Raw genomic sequence first — 12,296 nt, forward strand, 5'->3', positions numbered from 1 at the left:
GAATGTCATGCCCCCTTTTGTGCCACTCCACCTACATCAGTGCAGCACATTAATTTAAAACAGCACAAATAGCAACGGTAATGAAGTAATAAATGTTTGAAACACTGTGTGAATTGACAGGGAGTTTTAGGGAAGGATGGAAATTGATGGGATATAACTGCTTTTGTTATTGGAAATATTATTATACAAGAAATTACTGCTGTTATTATTATTACTTTGTATTAATTTGATGGTCAAGCAAAAGAAGGATGGAATGAATTCCAGAATATAGCCAGTAAGTTTGTATCAGTTGATCAAAATAAGTGACAGAATGAAAGACAGAAACAAACAAACAAACAAACATGGATGCCAACGGAATTGACATATAAATCACCAGTCTCCGTCAAACATGTGCAGTGCATGCTGGGTAACTAGGCCAAGGAACTGTAAACAGAGTACTGTGGAGACTTGAGGCTGAGGTTTGTGTGTAGGCGGTCAAACCTGGAGGGACTAATAAACTAACAGACTGACAGCTCTCCAGAGGAATATCGTTTGTGCAGGGAGGAACAGTACAAAGATCTCAAAAACAAAGAACATTTTCTCATTGTCACAACAAGAATGCAGTACTGTTCTTGTCCCTCTTCTTCACCTGCCTCAAATGCAAGAAGTCAATTTTGGATAAATGCTAATAAAATGAAAATTATTAATGGTAGAATCTTAACAATGCCCTTTTTGAAGGCTATTATGAAGTCAGATTATACACTTTACTGATTGAGTTAAGTAGCAAATATTATATGTAATTTAATAAATATATAATCAGTATAATTAGATATTTAATTGATCAGATACTTAATGTGATGCAATTATTCATAGTACATTTTTAAGGGCCATTTTTCCTGAATCTTTGAAAAATGTTAGGGTTTTAAAATTATGCTAAAATGTACGTTTTTCCACACCTGGTTGCACCTGGTGCGCATGCTAAATGCCATGTGAGGAATATTCAAATGACAAACAGATGACATATAGTATCTATGTACTCCATCAGTATAGTAAACAAAGATTATTTTTATATGCGTAAAATGACATACACTGACAAATTGATTTAGACCGTGACACCAGACAACCAATCATACAGTCTTTCCATCCATACTGTGAATTGAAAATGCAGCTCTCAGAATTGTGTAATTTAGGGACAAACATCCCAAGAGATCTAAAAAGACCTAATTTGGTTTGCCGTATCATGAGAATAGATGGAAAGTGCAGCACAGTGGAATAGTAGCGCTTCTATGTTTGTGACACTATGGAAAATGTTCTTTTTTCCAGTACAGGCAGTGCAGACATGCCAAAAAGTACCAAGCCTGTGAGCGACTGAAAACAGTAAGAGAAATGTGTCACAATCTAATATGAGTCTGAGTAGATGTGGCATGCTCATATCTGAGTATTCTTTGAGCTCAGGCCCTGAAAGAAATTTACAGACATGTTCCAATGCCATCAGGGAAAAGCAAGGAAACTATATTAATGTTTGCAGTGAATTAATGTAGTGTCTTTAATTTAGTCTTGCTGAGCATTTTGCTATGCCTTGGGCTACTTGAAATGTAATGAATGTGGATGTGAACTGCCTCTAACAGGACGAAAAACAGAGGTGAGAAATGAAAGAAAGTGAAAAGAAAAGAAAACAAAACAAAAAAGAAAAGCCTACAAAGAAGAAGAAGTTAGAGAGACCACCTGGGAATACCAGGTGCTGTGAGCCTTCTTCTAGCATTCAATTAAAAATCTTCTATGGTAGCACCAGAGGTCGTTAGTAATGTGCTACATTTACTTCGTTACATTTACTTGAGTAACTTTAAATAAAAAAAGAGTACTTTTAAGAGTAGGTTTAACTGGCCATACTCTTACTCAGGTCAATTTTTAATCACAGTAATTCACTTTTACTTCACTACATTCGGTGGCGTTCCTCCGTTACTGTTAAATGTTAATGAATATACATTGTCTTAATAATTAGTTTATATCACGTATAATGAGGTCACAAGCCTCACGATACGCTGCAGTGGTTTGAATGCAGATCGCTCACTTTTTTAGCAGGCTTAGTCCTGGAGAGGCTGAAGAAGTTAGCATGTCGAGGGAGGCAGGACACACACAAACAATCTGAGATTCAGGATTGCCCCTGAATTGTAATCAGATCCGAGGTAGCTTATTACTTGAGTAGTTTTCTCATTGAATACCCTATTACAATTACTCAAGTAATTAATAACATTATTACATTTACTGTTGCTTGAGTAATTACTATTCTAAGTAGTTTTACTTGTACTTGAGTAAAGTATTTGGCTACTCTTCCCACCTCTGGGTAGCATTACATGTATTGTTCTCTGCTAGATATAGCGTTTTGCTTGTATTTCCTCATTTGTAAAATGCTTACATTTTTACTTTAATTAGGGATTAACACAAGAGGAAATAGCTATACTAGCTGTAGTAGTAGAGCTGCTGCCTGAGCTCCAGTGACTGTGTGGAGTTTGACTTTACTCTTCCCAAATTTCTACTTCAGGATCAATAAAGTAAATGTTTGTCAGTGCTAGACAATTTCCAAGTTATTGTCTGTTACTTGAGAATTTGATTCATAAATCCTCAGCTTTACCGTCATGGACATTACAGTTATACTGAATGGGTGGTCAGTTTCATTGCCAGCCAGTTTAAGGGACTGGGCTGCCTCCATGGTTATCACTTGATTTTTCAGAGATGCAACTTAAATGGTTTGTGGCTCGTAAGACAAATGGTAATAAAAATCTTGGGAAATAGGATGCAATTACTGCAGAATCACCATAATAGCAATATATGACAGTGTGCCACAGGCCAGTACAATGTAATGATAGAATGCTACTGCTATGTGATCTCAGAAAATAACTTTTGCTATCACAAGATCATGAGAACAATAAGTCATGATCTCATGAAAAACACTTTTTTTAATCCCGAGATCCCAAAAAATAGGCTATGATCTTGAGAAAACAACTTTTGTTATCTTGAGATCACAAAAAAAAATAATAATTCATGGCTTTTTCAGATTTCCATAGGAGTCTGCATCCTGAACATATTCAGGGCTTGTCTGGAGGAGGGACTCATAATCACAGGTTTACGCTGAAGAATTCCTTCCGAACTACAATCCCATATATCTCTTTTGTGAATGCAGGTTTGCAAAATGGCAACCAAGTAAATCCATTTGCTGGTTTTTTTTATTATTATTATTTTATTTTATTTTATTTGGTGCCACAGAAATAAATGCAAACACAGAGCTCATATAAGAAGTGTTTTAGTCATGAACATTGGGACAAGATGTGCAGTTTTTGTGATGCTCTCAGTCTAAGCACTCACACCACAAAGGTGAGCTCAGTACAGTGCTCCAGTCTATGAAACAATGGTTTTTATACATTATAAACTGGTGGGATCCGTAAGTTTCCATCCATCCATCCATCTTCTATACCGCTTATCCTTCCTTCAGGGTCACGGGGAAACCTGGAGCCTATCCCAGAGAGCATCAGGCACAAGGAGGGGTACACCCTGGACAGGGTGCCAATCCATCACAGGGCACAATCACATACACATTCACACACCCATTCATACACTATGGGCACTTTGGACATGCCAATCAGCCTACCATGCATGTCTTTGGACTGGGGGAGGAAACCGGAGAACCCGGAGGAAACCCCCACAGCATGGGGAGAACATGCAAACTCCGCACACACAGGGCCACGGTGGGAAATGAACCCCCGACCCTGGAGGTGTGAGGCGAACGTGCTAACCACATATATACATATATACAGTATATCTATAATAAACTTTATGAACTGTATGTTACATGAATGTCCAGAGATTAATGAATAATGTTATTGTATAGACATGTTTGAAACAGACCTCAGACAAGCTAATAAAAAAGGCTAATACTCACAAGTGAACAAAACCTCTGACATGTAAATTGAAAGACTTTTGCTTGAAAGGTGGTAAAACATTGGAACTAACAGAATAATAGCTTAGTAAATGTATATAAGACTCTCATGTCTCATTCCAATAAAAGCTTAGTATAAAGCTAGGTAGATTAAATGTATAACTGAACACTGAGATATTATACTTCAAACACTAACATAAAGGTTACTCTTTAGTGTCAGTTACATTGAGTTAACCTTATAATATATGGAGTCAGACAGTGAAGTTAACTATTATTAGAGGCAGATCATTCATTAAATATTGGGGTCAGATATTGAAGTAATAAAGTTGATACATGCATCTAACCTTTTAATTTCTATCCTTGGTTTTAGGAGTGCAGTGGATTAAGTATTACAATTTTACACTTAAATCCATAATATTAATAACCATAATAACTCTTTCCCTGACATCATGAAAGTATAAACACGAAATAACACGACAAGACAATAACTTCCATTCCTGATGTGAACTGCACTAGGGTTTGGTTAAAGAGAGGCCAGAAGACCAGGGATCGCTTTTCTGGACTGCTGTTAGGCTGAAAAACAGCTTTCACACTTCACATGGCTCAAACAACCTCTAGTCTGGAAAAAAGTGTGAAAAAGACCTATAGTATGTATGCTGCATAAAACATTGTAGACCATACAGCATTTCGAGGGTTTTAGTGTCTCAGCTTCCCTAAAATGCTAATGTTTTTTTGCATAATGTTCAATCTTTCTGCAAATCACTTTGTGTGAAAAGTGTGAAAACTGACAAAAGCAGTGGTGCGCCAGTAAATAATCCACAAATTGTCCTGTGATGCCTCTCTATTGTTTTGAACTGAAACAAAGCTTCTAATTCAAATCATTCCTGAATCTTTGCTCATCAATTACTGCTGCACAATCTCTCTGCTGTCTTGTCCATCATTGATCGGTCAATGACGTTTGCATGGATTTGTTTGTTGTTGAAAAAATGTATTGCATGTAGCTCTGAAACTATATACAGTATGAAGGCAGGGAGAAAAAAATTATTGCTATAGATAATCAAAAAGTAAGAAAGAAAAGACGTGTAAATAGAATGGGTGATTTTGGTAAGCTGCAGTGTAGGGGGCACAAACTCAGCCAAGCAGGTTGGCTTGTTTACATCAGTAAATGAGAAACGCTGGGTTCTGAGCTTCCACCTTTGATTAAACAGCAGGAGATCCCAATACTCACTCTAATAAATCAAAGTCAATGCTGAATGGGTCAGCGACACGGCAGGGTTTGTAGACTGTAGTTTGCAAGATAACTGCTCTACAGTATGTAAACTATGGCTAATGGGGAGGTCAGAAGTTCAGCATTAACAGACATATTTTATAATTATGCAGTCAGAGAGGATGAAGAACTTTGTATGGTGTACATTCGTTGACAAAAGCTTTTTAAGCAGTTTCCTTTTGCACAATTTTTGCCAAGGCACCATGGATGGTTCTACCCTTCCACTCCTCAATTTTATACAGTAACATAATATATTACATTAATCTTTTTTGTTCGTTTGTTTTCTATGTAGTTACTGCATTGAATGCAGCAGTGCTTAAGGATATTTCATTAAACATTGATTTGATCAAATTTGCATTCTTTTTTATGATACAAACAAGCAAAATAATACAGGTTGTATTTATAAGTCAGCGCTCCATACGATAATTTAACAAATTTTTAACAAAGATGTACCTTATTTATAAATTTATAAATTGTATATTTTGTAAATATAAGTTTGTACAAATATACTCAGCAAAATAAAGAAACATCCCTTTTTCAGGAGACTGTATTTTAAAGATAATTTTGTAAAATCCAAATAAGCTTTACAGATCTTTATTGGAAAGGGTTTAAAGGATGTTTTTCATGCTTATGCAATGAACCATCAATAATTATTGCACATGCATCTGTGGAACAGTCCTTAAGTTTACAGCTTACAGGCTGTAGACAATTAAGGTCACAGTTACAATAACACAGGACACTAAAGAGACCTTTCTTCTGACCCTGAAAAACACCAGAAGAAAGATGTCTAGGGTTCCTGCTCACCTGCGTGAACATGCCATAGGCCTGCTGCAGGGAGGCCTGAGTACTGCAGATGTGTTCAGAGCAATAAACTGTAATGTCTGTAATGTAAGAAGCCTTCTTCTTCAGTTTGTGTCTCAGTTGTTAAATCTTTTTATGTTAATACAAATATTTACAGATGTTAAGAAATTTGCTGGAAATGAAAGCAATTGAATGGGAGAGGATGTCTTTTTTTTTACTGAGTATATAAGTTTCTGTTACAGTGTACATTCCACAGTGTAATATATTAATTTCACTTAATTTTAATTAGTCAATTCCAGGTACCTTAATATAATTACATAACAAGCCCAAAACTGTTTATTCTCTCTTCAAAAATGATACACGCACTACAAACAAAACTCAAAGTCTTCTATCCTGAAGACTCTCACACAGAGGAAAACTCTGTATAAGAAAGTGCTGACACTGGAGACTCCTTCCATGCATGTAAAATAAATATCTTACTGAAAACTTTATCATATGAACAAATACAGTATTGTGCAAAAGTCTTAGGCACCCAATTTTTTTTTTTTTTTTTTTTTAGTACAAACTGTTCTAGATTATTATTTTATGATGTCTACATTATCAAGTCAAGTACAGTTTTTAAAAGCAAATGGTTGACACACCAAATATCAACTTTGTTTAATTTCTGTTTACTGCTCTTTATAGTTTTTTTTTTTTTTTTAAATGTAGAAACATTTAATTTCATTATATTTGAAGGCACCTTTGCTATACAACATTTCTTTGCATGTGCCTAAGACTGTTGTACAGTACTGTATATGTTTTTGTTTGTTAAATAGCAGCATGTTGGTTTTTTTTTTATCTGTTTAAAGGCTTTAATTATGAAACAAATCCATCATGCAAGTCCCTGTGAATTAGCCGTTACTATATAAATAATAATGTATTAGGACGAGTGCATTAATATAACCCTGTGATTTGAACTACAGCTGGCTCTACAGTCTCTACAGAGACATGCTGTTACAAAAAGATTAAGCCCTTCTGAGCAATCAGAACCAGGAATTCAACAGCACTTTGGTATAATGAATATATTTAAAGCATATATATAAATATTAAACTTTCTTTTGTTTTCTTTTGTACTGGCATCAGTGAATGCTTTCAGGTCCTACTGGATCAGCTAAGGTGTTTTCATATTTTATTCACTTCACATGCATGTATATACAGTCCCCTCTGAAACTACTGGAATGACAAGGCCAATTCATTTTTTCTCCTGTAGACTGAAGACACTTGGGTTTTACAACCCCAATTCCAAAAGAGTTGGGACGCGGTGTAAAATGTAAATAAAAACAGAATGCAATGATTTGCAAATCTCATAAACCCATATGTTATTCACAATAGAACATATAAAACATATCAAATGTTTAAACTGAGGAAATGTATCATTTTAAGAAAAAAAAATAAGGTGATTTTGAATTTGATGGCCACAGCACATCTCTAAAAAGGTGGGACGGGGCAGCAAAAGGCTGGAAAAGTAAGTGTTACTTTAACAGCAATCTTTACACATCTATGTTTCTGCAACAGGTTATCAGGATCTGTGGGGATAAGGGGATAATTTTTGTGTTTATTCTTAACCCAGGACAGACAACCTCAGTGAATCGTTTGGAAAAGGAAGAGTCACAGCTGACTTCTACTTATTTTTGCTGAAAAACGCTGAAAGCTCCAACAGACACCGACTTTGATTGAAGGTACTGTTTAGTACCAGCCAGCAATGCAAGACACATCTCAGAACAGTGGAACTGAATACGTCTGCTGCCACCACCACACCTATCACCTAGACGGTTTACTGCACTGACTATGATTCATTGGTGTGGATGATGATAGTGATGGAGGCCCTTTCATATGATTGTATGACACTGTGCTACATTAATGCATTAATAAAGAGAGACAGAATGAGCAAGCAAGTACATATCTGGACACATTGAGATGCGTTAGTGTGTTGGGTGTTCAGACAGTTCATTTCTCAATGTAATTTTCCTTCCCCGATTCATTTGTTAACCGACAGTCATTGCCCATCCCTGCGGGAAGCCTATTGCCCTCCCATTAGATCTGTTCTGATGCCGACTTTGAATTGCCATCATGCAAAATGCATGACAAAATCATTATATGCTTGCCTCAAACCATGTCGAATTGTTGAGTGATCTCAAATAGACTTCTGTGGTTTGTCACACTGTATGGCATGTAGAAAAATGAAGTTCACTGAACAGCTGGAAAACCAAAACTATTGAAAGAGAGAGAGACAGAGGGAGAGAGTAAGAAAGAGAGGAAGACTGGTCACTTTCATTAGCTTTTGGCATTTCTTAATAACATTCCAGCTTCAGTATTCACTGATCAGAGTGAACTACAAGAGTGAAGAATATAAATCTAGACCCACTGACAGGGCCAAGGGGTTTAAGGGATTAATATAAGTCCATATTTAACAGCCAGCGAAGAGAGCAAATTACTCAAACTAAACTCCATCACAAATGCAGGGCTGGTTCAACATCTTTCTCCCAGCGGTGTGTAATGCTTGTTCTGCATGTTCTGCATCCATGTATTTGTGAACATATGAGAACACCTGAGAACATATTCCAGCCATCATACTAAACTCATACATTCATGTCCTCTAAGTGGAAAGAAAATGAATGAAAGTCTCTGATACCACTGTGGGAAAAAAAGAGAAGAAGCAAAGTACAGAATGATCACCGAAGAGGTCAAAGTGTGGATATTGTGTAATAAAAGAATCTTATCAACCTTAAGCACATCAACTTCCAGATGTTACATTGTTTTGGATGTGCAGCTGCAGCTGAAGAAAAATAGTCTAAAACTTTGTATACTCTGTATGCATTTCTTGCCCGCATGGACTCTCCTTTATTTTGCTGCACACGCTTGAAGAGTTATTATTATTATTATTATTATTATTGTTGTTGTTGTTGTTGTTGTTGTTGTTGTTGTTGTGGTTTTTGTTATTATAATTGTTATTAGTATTATTCTCGTCATCGTTGTCAGTATTGTTGTTGTTGTTGTTGTTGTTATTATTATTATTATTATTATTATTATTATTATTATTATTATTATTGTACCAGCACTTTCTGGATGCTTTGTATTCAGTATAGGAGGAGGCTTGTAGTCTCATTGAATATTTAGAATAGACAGAAAAGTGTTTACTGCACATTGGGATCACATACTGCTGTGTGGGATCAGGAGAGGCAGTGTGCAATTTGTAATTTGTACTGGAATTTGCAATTGACAGGTAGTGAGTTGGCTTACTCTAATAAACAACCAAGATACAGAAGAAATGCTTTCTGAAAAAAAAGAGGGCACCTGAGTGCCACAAAAGAAAAGCGATATCCACACTTGTCTTTGACTTTGTCATCTTTGACCTTTAGCATTGGTATCGGCGACTTAGAGTGGAATGATCCACAGCGTTATCACATTCAGTACTTTGCTTCTTCTCTTTTTTTCCACAGTGATATCTGAGGCTTTCATTCAGGTTTTCAGTTTTATTTCCTATCGTCTGGAGATTGTGAGTCTGAATCCCGGTGTTGCTGCAGCCATCCGCGGCCGGGAGTCCAAGAGAGCAAAACTGGCCGTGCTCTCAGGGAGTGAGAGGTTGCATACTCTCTATCAATCACAGCGACATTAGCCAATCATGGGCATCTGTGAGCTCATGTATGCAGAAGTGGGTAGATCGCACTTTTCTCTGAGTGTGTTACACCACTCCCTGATGTTCCATGAGCAGCGGTTTGAAAAGATGCAGTCAGCTGCTTCACATGCCTCGGAGGAAGCACACGATAGGACTTCACCCTCCCTGGTTGGTAGCTGTTGTGTGATAGGGGAGACCTAACTGGAGGGTGGGAATTATCTGATACTAAATTAGGAAGAAAATCATGGAAAAATCAAAGAAAGAAAAAGAGAAAGACATTGAAGGACAAAAAACCCAGAAGTTTGTTCACCTAGTCTTTGAATTCAAGGTTTCATACCTTCCTGCTCAGCCAACTGAGATTTTTTAGGTGTGCATGTCAGTCCGTCACGCATACCCATAAACCCCTTCATTGTGTCACAATGTAGATAAGCAGACATGCTTAGATGCAGAAGTATAAACCAGCCTTAAGGAGGATAAAAAGACAACAACAGGGTGACCGCCTAAGCTGAAAATACATGTGAGGTAGGCCTACAAACCTATGTGTCACTGCACATACAAATCAATTAACATTAGCCTGTACAGTTCTTAGTTATGCAATTTTTTTCATAATGAAATTATCCTGAATAAAACAGTACCTCTGTTTTACATCTATATTAATGTATTCACAGCTTATTTAATTTTAACATACAAGTGATGTATCCATGTGGATGGACTATCTTGTTTCTTTTCTGGCCCATGGCTCTCAGCTAATTTCACTCCAGTCAAGAAAACTGGTTCTAGTACATAAATTTGTAATGCTTTTGGCATCAGTTGCAGCATCGGCTGCATTCAATTTATAGCTGGTCAAAAAAATGGCAGAAAATAATTGGTTGAGCCTTATAGCATCGGGTCTCATCATAAAGCTATTATGCATACAGCTAAGAAAGCACTGTTAGAAAGACAATATTCATGATTGATATTTTTACGTCAAGTGTTTCAAGTCTGTAACCGTGTCGCGTCTCTTCCAGATAACAAGAAAGGTAAACAAAGAAGCTGTGCTTGCTGCTAGCCAGCTCTTTTGTTCAAACCTCACAAAAATTACTGTTCTGTTGTTTCTTTGTTTAATTTGTGTTTTAGCCCTGCTTCACCACTTATACCAGCAGGTCCTGCTGTGCATCACTGCACTTGAATATAGCATGTACTCCTGACTTCTGATCTAAATGTGCTCTAGTGCTTCTTCTTGTAAAACCTGGATGTCCACAGTGAAGGTTTTTTTTTTTTTTTTGTGCTCAGGGTACAAATTTTGTTCAATCATCAGCAAACCTGAATCTGATGATCTTGAGACTGAATTGCAGAAATGCCAAAGAACTTTCAATGTTCAGAACAGTTCATCAGTGGCAGAGATGATGGCAAAGGTCCTAAAGTAGATGTGAGCCAATGGGATTTTCCATACAGCTTTTTTATTTGAATATACAAATTTAAAAATTCTCATTGGAAATAAAAAAGAATAATAAAAAAAATGATTGATTAATCATCACCAAAAAGGTTTTGATGCTTGGCTGAGGTAGAAAACTTGATTGATAACTAAAGATGAAATTCATGATATAGAGGATGTTGCCACAGAGGAAACTCTTGTGCTGTCTGAACATTGCTAGAAACAATTTTTTGGTTGATTTATTAACAAAAACAACATAAGATGTCACCTCAACCATAACCAAGAAAAAAACAGTTAGTGAAGATGAATGAATGAACATCAAATGTCAAATCTATCAGTTACACTGCTGCTTTGGTGACCTTTTCTTTCCTTACACAGGGGAAAAACAACTTATTGTAATCTTTTTTCCTTACTCAGTTTTGCATCCTCTTCCAGATTTTTGTCATACTTGATGGAAACAGATTCATTCACATTTTCTTTTTTTTTTTTTTTTTGCATAAATTATAAATGTAAAATGTTTTAATTAAAACCCAGCTTATATTATCACAGTGCTTATTGAAATCTTTGACACTATATTGTCCTATTGAGAAGCTGAGGAACTCCAAAAGTTGTAAACTATATAAACATTGAATATTTTTTAAAGACTTCTTGGTCCTCTAAAGAAGGGGAGATAACAACATGACCTACATGTACCAAGGACATACAGTATTACATCATTTGAGTACTAGCTTGACCTTTAAACTATGAACTAAACATTTAACCACTTTGCATACATTTATGATTCTTGAACTTCAGATATCTTTTGCCACATGTTTTTGAGCTACTCTTTAAACACATCATGTCCAGTCATTTTTTTTTTTTTTTTAATTTGAGCCAGATGGTATTATGATGGTGCCTGACAAAAGTTATCAAATGTGTTGCGACCATGAAAAATATAATGCCATAATGAATGGGAAAGATGCCAAACAGAAAGTCAGGCCATTTCCCAATAGATCTCATCTTATCTCTGATTCTCCTTATTGACACAAAACCTTTGGCACCTTGGCCTTACATTACAGATGAGCTTTAGTCTTCTTTGGTCACTGGGGAATGAAACAGAGTAAATTGTATGACATAACATTTTGTACCCTTTTTTAGGAACCAGCAGATTTTGATGATGCCTGGTGGATTCTGGGTCAGAGAGGGGCATTACTGGAAACAGAAAGTCAACCTTTCCTTTGCAAACTATATTCAAAAAGAACCTGAG

This window comes from Ictalurus furcatus, chromosome 22 (assembly GCF_023375685.1).
Source record: "Ictalurus furcatus strain D&B chromosome 22, Billie_1.0, whole genome shotgun sequence".
Classification (NCBI taxonomy): domain Eukaryota; kingdom Metazoa; phylum Chordata; class Actinopteri; order Siluriformes; family Ictaluridae; genus Ictalurus; species Ictalurus furcatus.